At 36.3% G+C, this 12,956-nt stretch overlaps 2 protein-coding genes across 9 annotated transcripts in view; one reads left to right on the top strand and one right to left on the bottom strand.

Moving 5' to 3' along the window:
* Nucleotides 1-12,956, bottom strand: part of LOC113648365 — a 261,316-nt gene that overhangs the window by 125,860 nt on the left and 122,500 nt on the right. Inside the window, exons 18-20 of one of the 6 annotated variants that reach the window (XR_007137983.1) lie at nucleotides 5,147-5,389; nucleotides 4,682-4,708; nucleotides 4,453-4,563 (exon numbers count right to left, since the gene is read on the bottom strand). The exons of the other annotated variants lie outside the window; for them this stretch is intronic. The gene's annotated coding sequence lies outside the window, so the exon portion shown is untranslated. Of the gene's footprint in view, nucleotides 1-4,452; nucleotides 4,564-4,681; nucleotides 4,709-5,146; nucleotides 5,390-12,956 lie in introns of those variants that run through there. 6 annotated transcript variants of the gene reach the window in all.
* LOC113659134 (carcinoembryonic antigen-related cell adhesion molecule 5-like) overlaps nucleotides 1-12,956 on the top strand; it is a 569,148-nt gene that overhangs the window by 65,345 nt on the left and 490,847 nt on the right. The window lies entirely within an intron of this gene.

Below are 12,956 nucleotides of genomic sequence, written 5' to 3' on the forward strand. Positions count from 1 at the left end.
TAGATCTGCTCACCGTACGCATTGGCCGTCATACAAACTTAGATCCCTTAGATCCAGGAGTTAATGCTTCTGTGCTCTTCCCAACTACAAACTGCCTCACCCAGGCCCACCTAGTGTAAGAGTAGAGCTTCAGGCACACAATCAGGGAGCAAAACCTTCATGGATCAAATCTTGCTTTGGGCATATCCTGTCAACACAAGCATTTCACCTTTCCCTAATATTATGGAAAGGTTTTCCATGAAGGTTTTAGCAAATCAGTTCCCATTTCTGTCTTTCTATTTTTTTATACCCAACTCCAAAAATATAACGTACCTGGGACCATGTTTCACCAAAGAGATAAAATGACATTATACTACAATTTTAGCAGCTCAAGCAGAGGGTTAAGGGTCTTTTGCATTTTAAAAACCAGTGAAAACAGTGAAAACAGTTTCTGTTTCTGTATGGAATGGACATGAATCATGTTTGTGTTGTTTTTACTAACTACATTTAACATTGTAGACTCTCTACTGGTTTATGATCGCCAGACACTTCTGAACATTAGAGCGAATATGGAAAATATGTTAATTTATAATTCTGGTGACTCGAAAACCTCACCTCACCTGCACGATTTACCTGCATATCTCTGCCGAACGCCGCTTCCTGCTCGGAAGAAAAAGCGACATAGACGGCGGGGGAAGCGTGGGGGCCTGCTAGTAAAAATTAAATCCCGGCTGGCAGTTTCCTGCAGTCCCCGTAGAACGTTAGCAGAGTATCAGGTAGTCGACTGCTTTTATATTTCCATGCGCTCTTTGGATCCTGTTTACACCTGGTTGGTACCGGTGGTCGACGCCAACGAGGAGTCCGGGGTTCCCCGGTCAGTGTCTCCCCGCTTGCGGAGAGGTGGAGTAAACTCATCGTGCCTACGGGTGTGGGATCGTGAGACCCGGATAGCAAATAAACCAGCTCCAGCCAGGATTGCTCTGGTAAATGCCAGAACTCTGATAAACAAAACCTTTATCTTAAATGACTTTTATACCTCAAACAACTTGGATCTACTGTGCGTGACTGAAACCTGGATGAATGAGGGTGAGTTAAGCCCGTTCTCAGAGATTTTACCGTTAAACTGGGGCTTTCTCAGCTGTCGACGACTTACAGGACGGGGTGGAGGAGTTGCTATTATTTTTAAGGAAAAAATTAAACTGCCGGCGTGTGATGTGCAACACGTACACAAGCTTTGAGCTGATTGTGTTTGAACTGAATCAACCTGACCCAGTGCTATGCGCTGTGATTTATCGTCCTCCCAAATACCATATAGACTTTATAAACGACTTTTCCGATTTTCTGGCAGAAATCATGCCGAAGTATGACAGAGTTTTAATCGTTGGAGATTTTAACATCCATATTTGTTGTCCCTCCAAACCATTGGTTAAAGACTTCCTAAATCTCATTGAATCGTTTAATTTAACGCAGTTTGTGGCCAGCGCTACTCATGAGCACGGACACACATTAGATCTGGTCTTATCATGTGATCTACCTGTTAATAATATTAATGTTTGTGATGCTACTTTTTCTGACCACATGCCTGTGCTATTTGAGATTTCTTGTTTCTGTAGTCCGAAACCACGTGCTCCTGCTCGTCGCTGTCGCTCATTTAACTCTTTAACTGCAAAACGGTTTACTGATGTTTTTAAAAACACAAACATGGCCTTCTCAGTGTCCACTCAACATTATAATACTGATGAGTTAACCTCATTATTTTATTCTTCTTGTGAGAATGCACTGGACATTGCTGCCCCTTTCAGGACTATGCGTGCTAAGCCAAAATCTGAACCATGGCTGAACGACACTACCCGTGCTGCAAGGCGTGAATGCAGGAGAGCTGAACGGCAATGGAAAAAAGATAGGCTGCAGGTTTCGTCTGATATCTTGAAAGACAGCTTGTTCAAATATCAAAAAACTGTAAAAACGGAGAAGTAAATGTCATAACAAAAAATTCTCATTAACCTCGTGTTCTGTTCAATACTATTAACTCTGTTTTACATACATCTCAACAAATAAGTTTGGAATTTTCCAAAGAAACAAAAGTAAAAAGTAAAGTTTTTTAACGACATGATTGTGACTGTTAGAGCCAATATTGTTCACCCTTCTGCTGATATGTCTTCTTTCCCTGTGTGCACCTCTGTTTTCAATCAGTTTGAGCCAGTGTCTCTTGCTTATTTAAAAGACATCATTGATAAAATGAATCCATCTTGTTGTCCCTCAGACATTATTTCCCCAGATTTCCTAAAGAAAGTTTTTGAAACGCTTGGCCCTAACATACTGACGATTGTAAATAGTAGTCTCATTCATGGAGTTGTACCCCTACATTTTAAACACGCTATAGTGGAACCACTGATAAAAAAAACCTAACTTGGATTCATCGGTTCTTGCTAATTTTAGACCCATTTCAAAACTCCCATTTCTTTCCAAAATATTGGAAAAAGTTGTTTTTAGTCAATTATTAGCCTATCTAGACTTGCATGGCTTGCAAGAGTTGTACCAATCTGGTTTTAAATCACTTCACAGCACGGAAACGGCCCTGTTAAAAGTTTATAATGATTTATTATTGACCACTGATGCAGGTAACTATGCTGTTCTTATGCTGTTAGATCTTACTGCTGCTTTCAACACCATAGATCACAATATACTAATCTCTCGCCTTGAGCATTGTGTTGGTATAAAGGGTGCCACTTTACAATGGTTTAAATCTTATCTGGGTGAAAGAACTTTCTTTGTACGTCTTGGGGAATTCGTGTCTTCTACTGCATCTCTTGTATGTGGAGTCCCTCAGGGTTCCATTCTTGGACCGATTTTATTTTCTTTATATATATTACCTTTAGGGTCCATTTTTAGGAAACATGGCATTTCATTTCACTGTTATGCAGATGACTTGCAACTCTATCTGCCTTTGTAACGGAACTCTGTGGCACCTTTGCTGAGATGTCTTGAAGATATTAAAGCCTGGATGGCCTCCAACTTCTTAAAGTTTAATGAAGATAAAACTGAAATCATTTTATTTCGACCTGGCGGTAAGATTAATACTCGTGATGTAGATCTGGGTGACTTAAAGTCATTTGTGAAGCCTGTTGGCCTGGATGGTGATTTTAAACTAGAAAAACAGATTAATTTGGTAGTTAAATCGTGTTTTTTTCAGTTAAGGCAATTATCTAAAGTCAAGTCATTTGTATATTTTACTGATTTTGAGAGGGTCATCCATGCTTTTATATCATCCCGCCTGGACTATTGTAATAGTCTCTATGTAGGCATTGGTGAGGCATCTCTAACACGCTTGCAAAGGGTACAAAACGCAGCTGCACGTTTATTAACGGGGACACGCAAACGAGAACACATTACACCTATATTGGCTTCCCTTCATTGGTTGCCCGTTCATTTTAGAATTGATTTCAAGATTTTACTTTTAGTTTTTAAATCATTAAATAAGATTGGTCCTAAGTATATTTCAGACCTATTAAAGCCATATGCTCCATCGAGAGCACTTAGGTCTGCTGGGCAACTGTTTTTAGTATCCCCAACGCAAGATTAAAGAGCAGAGGTGACCGTGCCTTTGCAGTAGCGGCCCCCAAACTCTGGAATAATTTGCCTTTGTACATTAGGCAGGCTCCTTCACTTGCTGTTTTTAAATCACATTTAAAAACATATTTGTATGGTGCAGCATACAACGCAGTATGAGAGTTAACCGGTTAGGAGTTCTTTTTAGTGTGTGTTACTAATTATTATTGTATTTATTGCACTTTTATTACTTTTATTTAGTTTTTATTATTATTATTATTATTATTATTATTATTATTATTATTATTATTATTATTATTATTATTATTATTATTATTTTATGCTTTTTAGTTCCATTGTTTATTTTATATTGTTTGTACAGCACTTTGGAGAACACCTGCTGTTTTAAAAAGGTGCTCTATAAATAAACTTTGATTTGATTTGATTTGATTCATGTTTGTTTTTGTTTGAAGAAAAAAGAATTTTTTTTCAACTTTTACACAAATACTTTTCACATTTATAGACATTCTACAAAAATTATTTCTTCAACAGCATGATAAAGGCTTCATTTAAGCATTGTATATTGAATATTAAAAACATAAAGCTTTAGAGAAATAACTCTAAACATTTGCGCTCTGTTCATCAAGAAATCTGCATGAAGTGTGAGGCTAGTTTAGTTTTTGAAAAGAACATATGGATTGATATGTATTTGTTTTCTCTGTTCATTTCATGTTGATGGTTGTATGTTTCTGGTGGTTCAGGAGGGATGAGTTGCTGACATGGAGGAGAGCAACCAACCAAATCTTCTTCTTCTTATCCAGGTTTAAATACTTTCTTGATCTGTGTTTGAAAATGACACTCAGGTGATCACCACACTTAAATCACCACAGAAGCTTTACACGCTACATTTTTTAAAATTCTTACTTTTAGTTATCCTCTGTTTCCTGTGGATGTTGGTGTAGATGTAAAATGCCACAATCAGAGATATCAGGATGATGATTTCCAAGAGCCACACAGACACAAACACCATGAAACCTGAAAGAGAGAAATAGCATGAAAATAAAGTCAGTACACAATCATTAGTCTCAGGGAGGGAATTAGTACATACAGGAATGTAAGAACATCAGAAAAATAGAGAAATTGAAAGACTTGCCACAATTATACTGTGCTGAACTGGTCACTGCAGAAAAAAAAAGAAAAATCACCATATTAAGCAGATTATTTAGTGAAAGGCAACAATACAAACTGCTGCTATTGAATTATTCTATAAACAGGTGTTTCTGAACTTTTGAATTGTGCTGTATTTATTATTAATATATTTGTTGTTATGGTTATATCTATTATATTTGTTTCCTAGCTGCACTAAGTTGCTAATGATGTACATTATGTTGCTAGGACAACTTACATTGAGTCCTTACTGTAGCTCTGTTTAGTGTCATGTAGCTCTATGTTGTTCTATGTAGCACAATGTCACAATCTTATTGTTTCTTATTTCTTATTTTATACATTTACTCTCAGTAGGTTTTTACCAGACATCTGACTGTTTTGTCTCTGTGTTCTCAAACTGCTGCACTGGATTTTTGTTTTTCAAACCATTCTATATAAAAGACAGACTCACCAGGACATTGGTGGAGCTCAATGGTATAGTGGAAACGGCTGACGTGATTTTCGACATGTCAGGTGATATTTCCTTGATCTTCTTTACCAAGTAAGACACTGCTGTTCTTGTTCTTCGGTTGAGGGAACATGTTGAACACAGAAGTCCAGCTGAAGTGAAGGTTGTCTCCATCAGCAGAACAGGTCACTTTCCGGACCTCAGAGAACAAGCAGCTGTACGACAATTTCACTGAAGACACCTGAGCTGTAGATTAGAGATAAACACCTCAGGATGAATTAGATGCTGTATGATTAATCACATAACCAAATATGCAAGAAGAAGTAAACATAAATATATATGTGACAAATAATGATTTAAGTTCTAACAACATTAACAGCCTAGATATTTTTTGTTGTTTTGTTAAGTATGTAAGAGAAGCCTCATTTTCATAAATACTGTAAATATGAAAATGTAAAAATAAATCTTGAGAGAGACTTTAGTGTGGATGAATGTTTAGATTTTATACATTTATGAAATAACTTGTAGTGTGCTGTGTGATGTGATTAGAGGTTGTGTGGTCCTACCTTCAATGTTCACCTGGAGAGTATAACTGCCTTTACTTCTCCCGTCTACATCAAAGATGTATAAAGTGTATGTTCCAGAGTCGATCCTCTCTGCACTGGTTAGTATCATAGTTTTATTATCATTAACAAACTGCCATCTTGGGAGACGTGGTGTTGGTGGGGAACTTTGGGTTCTTCTATATCTTAAAATTAAACTAGTGGTCCTTAGGTCAAACCCATCCTCCAGCGGCATTTGCAGGTGCAGTCGTTGTCCCACAGCTACATAACACCGATTACTCTGATTAAATCTACAGATATGATCCTGAAACAGTGAACCTGCAGAGGAAGAAAAAATCATCAGAATTCTGTTAATATTATTGTAAACTGAAACACACCTCTGATCTGTGTAAACTTCAAAAGTCTGTGTTTATCTTCTGCAAGTGTTTTACTTATTTGTTGGATTTTATTAGAAAAAAAGCCAGAAAAACAATATTGATAACAGCATCACTGAATTATGTATAAATAAATGAAATTTCAGAAAACTGTTGTCTCTCACTGAAAATTGTGTTCCCCATGAAATTAGCAGTTTTTCCAACATAATCCAAATAAATTATAGTTATATATGGAGCATGAAAAAAGACACAATATAGACGATTCCCCATTTGCATAAACACATAAAAAACAATAAAATATATTGAATATTGTAGAATCTTTTTGTAGTAGTGTATCAACTTTGTTTTATGATGAGATATTTTAGCCTGGTTGCTTTAGACTCCTTTAAAGCTTCATGTTAACAGTAATGATGAAAAAAAAAACCCTGTGCAGGGTTAAGCATTAGGATTAATTCTGTATGTCAACATATGTATGAGACCATTTACTATGACATACTCAGGTGTTCACAGAGAAAAAAAAAAATATATATATATATGTTGCACTCTTGAAAGGCATAGAGTGGGTGAGGTTAGTCACTAATGTTTGTTGGAGTGGGTGGGGTTAGTCACTAGTGTCTGTTGGAGTGGGTGGGGTTAGTCACTAGGGTCTGTTGGAGTGGGTGGGGTTAGTCACTAGTGTCTGTGGATGTGTAAAGAGAAATTATCTATATATTTCTGGTGTGGGTGCAAATAGGGTAAACATTAATTTTTATTAAATTTAAACAGTAAATATTAACCAGACATTTGGCAGTTTTGTCTCTGTGTTCACAAACTTCTGCATTGGAATTTTGTTCTACATTATGCAACATAAGCATAAAGAAAAATCACCATATTAAGCAGATTATTTAGTGAAAAGCAACAATAGACAACAATCATTCTATAAATAGGTGTTTCAGAACTTTGGAATTTTGCTGTATTTATTATTAATATATTTGATGTTCTAGTTATATCTATTATATTTGTTTCCTAGTTGCACTAGGTTGCTAATGGTGCACATTATGTGGCCTGGACAAATTACTTTCAGTCCTTAGCTCTGTGTTGTTCTATGTAGCTCTGTTTAGTGTCCTTCTATGCTTTTACCCTGTGTGTGTAATGACCAGAGACTGACATTGTCATAGGTTGTTTTCTTAAGATTATGACAAGGGCAGTAGGGACTGGAGACGAGTTGTCAGGAAGTAGGCATAAACAATGTCCAGTAAATCTTCTAGTAGGCCTTCTAGCAGACCTTGGCCTGGTTAGATTAGCTTGGTCAGGCGATGATCATGCAGTGACTTTAAGCCAATGATTGATGATGTTTTGCTTTTGCATATCTTCTTTACGTGAGTTCTGTCTATAAAATCTTGATGTAATTAATGATTGTGGCCCTTCATCCGTCATGCTAAATGTGGAGTGTTGGGTCCTGCTGCGCATCTGAGCACAATAAATTGTGAGACCTTTTTTACTCTTGCCCGTGTCTACCAGTGTTATACTTTATTTTTTAAATCTCTCAAACCTCAGAACTTCCACAACACATACATATAGAGATAAAAGCACTATTCATGTGTGTTACTTTTTTCCAGAAAAAAAAAAAGGTTAAGGTTAAGACTAGAGGAATGAAAGAAGTTACAAGCAAGAGGTCTGATATGAAGTTTGCATGACTAACAAAAAGATGCTGCACGGTGCATTTATGGCTCAGTCATGCATCTTTTCTTAGTTTGTTTATGTTGGAAAATAAGACCAACTATGATCATTAGAATATCGCAGGCAGGTACAAACTTACATGGTAACTGTGCAGTAAACTGGGGTTATGTGGCTGAGACTGAGGAAAAGTGTGTATAACATTTACTCTCAGTAGGTTTTTACCAGACATCTGACTGTTTTGTCTCTGTGTTCACAAACTGTTGCATTGGATTTTTTTACTTCAAAAAATTCTTTACAAAAGACAGACTCACCAGGACATTGGTGGAGCTCAATGGTATAGTGGACACGGGTGACGTTATTTTCTACATGGCATGTTTCCTTGATGGTCTTGTTCCAATGTGACAGTGCTGGTCCCGTTCTCCAGTTGAGGGAGTGTGTTAAAGTCAGACGTCCAGCTGAAGTGCAGGTCGTCTCCATCAGCAGAACAGGTCACTTTCCGGACCTCAGAGAACAAGCAGCTGTAGGACACTTTCACTGAGGACACCTGAGCTGTAGATTAGAGTTAAACACCTCAGGATGAATGACTATAGACGCTGTACGATTAATCACTTAACCAAATATGCAAGAAGAATTAAACTTAAATATAGATGTGACAAATAATGATTTAAGTTCTAACAACATTAAAAGCCTAGATTTTTTGCTGTTGTTTTGTTAAGTATGTAAGAGAAACTTAATTTGCATAAATACTTTAAATATAATAATAGAAAAATAAATCTTGAGAGAGACTATAGTGTGGATGAAAGTTTATATTTTATACATTTATGAAATAACTTGTAGTTTGCTGTGTGATGTAATTAGAGGTTGTGTGGTCCTACCTTCAATGTACACCTGGAGCGTATAATTGCCTTTACTTCTCCCGTATACATAAAAGGTGTTTAAAGCGTATGTTCCAGAGTTGTTCCTCTCTGCACTGGTTAGTATCATAGTTTTAGTATCATTTATAAATTGCCATCTTGGGAGACGTGGTGTTGGTGGTGAATTTTGGGTTTTTCTATATCTTAAAATTAAACCAGTGGTATTTAGGTCAAACCCATCCTCCAGCGGCATTTGCAGGTACAGTTGTTGTCCCACAGCTACATAACACTGATTACTCTGATTAAATCTACAGACAACATGATCCTGAAACAGTAAACCTGCAGAAGAAGAAAAAAAATCGATCTGTGTAAACTTCCAAAGTCTGTGTTTATTTTCTGCAAATGATTTACTTGTTTGTTGGATTTTATAAGGGAAAAAAGGCAGACAAACTATATTGATAACAGCGTCAGTGAATTGAGTATAAATAAATTAAATTTCAGCAAACTGTTGTCTCTCACTGAAAATCGTGTTCCTGATGAAATTAGCATTTTTTCCAATATAATCCAAAGAAATTTTAGTTATATATGGAGAATGAAAACTGACAAAATATATATGATTCCCCATTTGCATAAACACACAAAAAACAATAACATATTTTAAATATTGTAGAATCATTTTGTAGTATTGTGATGAGATATTTTAGTCTGTTTGCTTTAGACTCCTTGCTTTAGACTCCTTTAAACCTACATGTTAACAGTGGTAATGGAAAAAAAAAGGTGTGCAGGGTTAAGCATTAGGATCAATTCTGTATGTCAACATATGTATGAGACCATTTACTATGTCGATGCAGGCATTCACAGAAAAATAAACTATATATTTTGTACTATTGAAAGGCCTAGAGTGGATGGGGTTAGTCACTAGTGTCTGTGGGAGTGGGTGGGGTTAGTCACTAGTGTCTGTGGGAGTGGGTGGGGTTAGTCACTAGTGTCTGTGGGAGTGGATGAGGTTAGTCACTAGTGTCTGTGGGAGTGGATGGGGTTAGTTAATAGTGTCTGTGGGAGTGGGTGGGGTTAGTCAAGAGTATCGGATGTTGTCGAATCGTATTATAGTAATATACTGTACTGTTAAACAAATTAAAGATTTCTTAGAATTTATTTATTTTGTTATTTGTTTGTTTATTTTATTAAAACAATTTTATTAATGAAGTCATTCACAGAAATAACATTCTCTACTTTTGAAGTGCAGGAAGTGTTCATTAAAAGCTGACTGATTTACTGATATCTGATCTCACAGGTTTAAACTACATTTAGACCATTTCTCATTTTATAAAGCAGAAACTGTACAACTGCACATGTAGTAAATAAATGAATCATGCATTATTAGAGGATAAAACCTACCCATGACAACGTGGGTGTAAATCAACAGGACTCCAAAAATGACCTGAATTCTCATTTTGTCCAGAGAACAATCCTCTCTCTGTACTTGATGGAGATCTTGGACCTGAGTGATAAACGACTACAAAAGCAAGATGGAGCTTCTTTTACAGAACTAATAATGAGAAACAGTAAGTTCCACAGATAAAACTATTAACACTCATTTCTTCCAGTGTTTGTAATGAAAGAAAGAAAGAAAGAAAGAAAGAAAGAAAGACTTAAATAGATGCATGTTTAAGCAGTTTATTAAAATAAAATCTTACTACTGAGAACTGATCAATGAACAGCTGTCTGTTGCTGATTAAAATGTGCTTCTTTATTAATACAAAGTATATCAGAATGCAGCACTTAGACTTCTTGCACTTGTAAGTGAGAACTTGTGCAGTTTGAATCTCAGTACCATCTCTGTGGTTTGGTCATCTTGTTTGCAAATTTTTTTTTCTCTATAATGTCTCACAACCTCCTGGTTGTTTTGGCCTCCTCATATCACAAAAGCTGGACTGTGGTACAGGACCATTGTTCCTGATGTCATCTCACTGTTTATGTCTATAATAGCTAAAACGTGTAAGGAGTAAAGTATCAATGTATTTATAGTCTTTTTATTATTATTTATTGATTAATTAGAGTTTAAAGAGAGAAAGAGCATGAAAATAAAGTCAGTACATACCGTTAGCCTCAAGGAGGGAATTAGCACATACAGGAATTTAAGAACATCAGAAAAATAGAGGAACTGAAAGACTTAACATTATTATTATACTGTGTGGAAAAAGCAAAAAATATCATATTAAGCAGATTATTTAGTCAAACACAACAATCGAAACTGCTGCTATTAAATCTTTCCGTAAATAGGTACTGTACTTCCTCTCTATTGACTTTTGCCATATTTATTATATTTAAATGTTGGATCACTTTAATGAATGTGTTTTCCTTCGTCCCACAAACTACATATCTAATAGCTCACTTTTGCCTGCCTGAAAGTAAAAAGCATCCCCTAGGACACAAGTCCCCATGTCCGTCTCTTGTCTCAACCAAATCTGCAGACAACAGGATCCTGAAACTGCAAATCCGGAAGCAGGGTAGGTTTCGGGTGAAAGTTAAGGAATGATGAGACTTACTGTACCATCAGTAGACTGTGCAGAAGTAGGTTCTGAAAAATAAATTAAAATGTATAATTGGTATGCTTTTCAACTGCAGGTCATATGCATATAAGAACCATTATTTACGTAGGCATCTTTAAGTAGCTTTTGAATTTTGCTGTATTTATTATAGTTTATTTGTCTGTTGTTAACTCTGTCCCTCCTTCTATTGTACACATAGGTGATTGTCAGTGTGTTCCGCACATCCCCTGTTTTTTTTGTCTTTGCCATTCCTGACTGTGTGTGTGTGTGTGTGTGTGTGTGTGTGTGTGTGTGTGTGTGTGTGTGTGTGTGTGTGTGTGTGTGTGTTTGATTTTTCTATTGAAAAATCACTTCAGTCAATATCTGTAACACCCACTAACAAAACCCACTGATAACATAAAGTTTTATCAGTACGGAACCCAATAAATTATAACTTTCATCATACAGAAAGTCATCTTTGGTCATAGCAAAACTAAACAACTATTAATGGGGTGGTTTGAATTAGTTTAAAAACTAGTTTGTTAATTTTGTTGTAAAATAGAATGACTATTTTCATTAGAACATCAGAAGTGAAAAACTTTAAATGTGTAAGTACTTTTTTATGATGAGATTAGAGGTTGTGTGGTCCTACCTTCAATGTTCACCTGGAGAGTATAACTGCCTTTAACTCTCCCGTCTCCATCAAAGGTGTATAAAGTGTATGTTCCAGAGTCGTTCCTCTCTGCACTGGTTAGGATCATAGTTTTATTATCATTAACAAACTGCCATCTTGAGTCACGTGGTGTTGGTTTGGTACTTTGGGTTTTTCTATATGTTAAAATTAACCTAGTGTACATTAGGTCAAACCCATCATCCCAGGGCATTTTCAAGTGCAGTCGTTGTCCCACAGCTACATAACACAGTTTAATCTGATTAAATCTACAGACATGATCCTGAAACAGTGAACCTGCAGAGGAAGAAAAAATCATCAGCATTCTGTTAATATTATTGTAAGCTGAAACACACCTCTGATCTGAATAAACTTCAGAACTGTCTATTTTTATTTTCTCACTTGATTTACTTATTTTGATATAATATGGAAAAAAATAACAATCAATACAGATTACAGCATCAGTGATAACGATTTTTCTAGCCAAATATTGTTTGATTTATGAAGGCATTCAATGATATTTTACACTTTGGGGTGTTCAGTAAAAGATGACTGATGAGATTTTTGTGAGTGGGATTAGTCAAAAATGTCTGTGTGAGTGTGTGGGGTTAATCACTAATGTCTGTGTGAGTGTGTGGGGTTAATCACTAATGTCTGTGTGAGTGTGTGGGGTTAATCACTAATGTCTGTGTGAGTGTGTGGGGTTAATCAATAATGTCTGTGTGAGTGTGTGGGGTTAATCACTAATGTCTGTGTGAGTGTGTGGGGTTAATCACTAATGTCTGTGTGAGTGTGTGGGGTTAATCACTAATGTCTGTGTGAGTGTGTGGGGTTAATCACTAATGTCTGTGTGAGTGTGTGGGGTTAATCCTTAATGTCTGTGTGTGGGGGTTAATCACTAATGTTTTTGTGAGTGTGTGCGGTTAATCACTAATGTCTGTGTGAGTGTGTGCGGTTAATCACTAATGTATGTGGATGAGTAAAGAGAATTACTCAGTAGTGTCTGTTAAAAGTGGGAGATAAAATTTATAGAGGAGCAACAATGAGAAATCAAATATTATGAAGGAGCAGGTGGGATTATTTAAGACTTTATGACAGGCAGGAGTCAAGGCTGTCCTCAGGATGTGTCTGTGACAACGACTGCACCTGCAAATGCCCTGGG

Source organism: Tachysurus fulvidraco, chromosome 15, assembly GCF_022655615.1.
Source record: "Tachysurus fulvidraco isolate hzauxx_2018 chromosome 15, HZAU_PFXX_2.0, whole genome shotgun sequence".
NCBI lineage: Eukaryota > Metazoa > Chordata > Actinopteri > Siluriformes > Bagridae > Tachysurus > Tachysurus fulvidraco.